Source organism: Nannospalax galili, unplaced genomic scaffold (genome assembly GCF_000622305.1).
Source record: "Nannospalax galili isolate Female #2095 unplaced genomic scaffold, S.galili_v1.0 scaffold2108, whole genome shotgun sequence".
In the NCBI taxonomy this organism is placed as follows: domain Eukaryota; kingdom Metazoa; phylum Chordata; class Mammalia; order Rodentia; family Spalacidae; genus Nannospalax; species Nannospalax galili.
Genome location: NW_008358188.1, coordinates 4,808 through 7,093, shown reverse-complemented (window position 1 = coordinate 7,093; position 2,286 = coordinate 4,808). Strand labels below are relative to the sequence as shown.

The 2,286-nt window shown below is 37.1% G+C and overlaps 1 pseudogene; it reads left to right on the top strand.

Annotated features, from left to right (window-relative positions):
- The first annotated feature begins 570 nt into the window (after nt 1-570).
- LOC103752531 overlaps nt 571-2,286 on the top strand; it is a 5,524-nt pseudogene continuing 3,808 nt past the window's right edge.

Sequence of the window (2,286 nt, the reverse complement as noted above, 5' to 3'; positions counted from 1 at the left end):
TAACGACTTTTAAGGAAGACCTACCTTATTGGGAAAATATGTCCAAATGTTCAATATAAAGAAGCATTTTAAATATGCTATTAAACCTGGTTATGGTTGTAGATACATATATTTATAGGTCTGGGGAGGAAACAGCAGAAGAATTGTGAGGTTGAGGCCAGGCTGAGTGGGACTACAGTCAAACGTTGTATAAAAAGATCCACAATTTATAGAATGTACAAAATGACCTTAAATTCATAAATTTCCAATGGTCCCTAATTAAGATATGCAATTTTGAGGAATTCTCTTATATCTCTTCCTTAATTTTAGCCTTTTTCAACAACAGCTGCACATTGAACACATCTTTTTCTTTTTTATTAGCAGTATTTGTTCACCAACCAGCAACGTTAAGCCAGAAGCTCTAATATGCACCCAGTAAAGGACAAAGGTAAACAACCTCTTTTTATCTCTGTCATCAGGACAAAGGGAACTTAGAAGACAGATTAAGTAGTGTCCATTTGATTAATGATTCCTCAGGTTGACACACCTCCAGATTCATCAGATTACATTACAAAAAGGTTTTACTGCAAAGTCACAATCATATCAGTAAGAAGAGAAGGCTCTAATGGATCTAACTGTAGCCCTGGTGCTCAGCCTCTCTTGTCTGTTTCTCCTCTCTGTCTGGAGACAGAATTCTGGGAGAGGGAAGCTCCCTCCTGGCCCTACACCTTTTCCAATTATTGGAAATTTCCTACAGATAGATGTGAAGGACATCTGCCAATCCTTAACCAATGTAAGTGTGTTTTCTGGTCTTCCAAAACAAAAATCTAGTAATGGAGATGACATTGTAATAAATAATCACTAGCAATAGTGCCCTGGAAATTAATTTGTAATTTTTGACCTCAGTTACTATCTTTGTGAAAAATGTTAAACAGTCTTGCTGAAGGATTTGATGTGATAATTCACTGTACTCTGTGTATCAAATGCCTGGACTATCGTGTGGCACATTTTAGACTATCCATAGTCACAATAACCATAATATGATATAGATTTACATAGATTTCAGAATATTAGAAGATGATTTTGCCTGAATATAAACATTAAGATGCGATGATAACATCAATAATAATTGGGTTCACAGCATGGAGCGTAGGCTGATGCTTTCTTGTTAGAATTTGCATTTTCTTTGCTATTTCCAGTTGTCAAAAGTCTATGGCCCTGTGTTCACTCTGTATCTGGGCACGCAGCCCACTGTGGTGTTGCATGGCTATGAAGCAGTGAAGGAAGCTCTGATTGATCATGCAGAGGAGTTTTCTGGAAGAGGAAGGCAGCCAGTGATTGAAAAATCTAATAAAGGCTTGGGTAAGTGTGTATGCTCGGGTGTGTATGCCGAGCAGTGTCCACAATAAGGAAAAAGATGGAAAAAGTGACCAGACATGCCCCACAGGTACAGCTTGGGCCTTGCTATGGTTGCCACCTGTGAAATCTCTCGTCTATTCCTGGATCTAATTTATAGTATCTACCACTATTTGCTTAGGAATTTCCTTTAGTAATGGGAACAGATGGAAAGAGATAAGGCGTTTCACACTCATGACCCTGAGGAACTTGGGGATGGGGAAAAGGAACATTGAGGATCGTGTTCAAGAGGAAGCCCAGTGCCTTGTGGAGGAACTGAGGAAAACCAATGGTAAATACAGCTTTACAATCTTACTTTTATATCTTGTCTTACTATATTTCAATTTTTCCTTTTTGTAAAGCAGAAATCATGAATATACTTTTTATAGTAATTTTCCTATGAATCATGAACTCTGAATTCCCTGTAGCACAAATGTAGTTTACTTCTTATCATTTCACTAGAGACTAACTGATAATGTTGACAATGACATGATCCACACTTATGGGGGCCAAATGGGATGATATGTGTTTTCTTTTAGTTGAACTACATTGGTCTACTCAGTTTCACTGACATGTCTAAGGTTTCCTTCAGTCATGCTTACAGTTCTTGCTGACAACAATGGTGCAATGTATTGTTTTCATTTCTCAGCTGAGTGCATACATTTTCATCATTTATTATTTCTCTCTAGAATACTGTCAATATTTATCATTTTTCTTCTCACACTGTTCTTAGCATTTTGATTTATGTGTTTCACTAAACACACATGATAGCATAAGTCTGCATGATGCTCAAACAGAAATTAATGAAATGATTCATGTCACTAAACTTGAACCATTTTCATTAACACTTTCTCTTGTCTGTCCTAAGGGCATTCTGGCTCTGTTTTCCTAGTTTTCACTATCATTTCTATC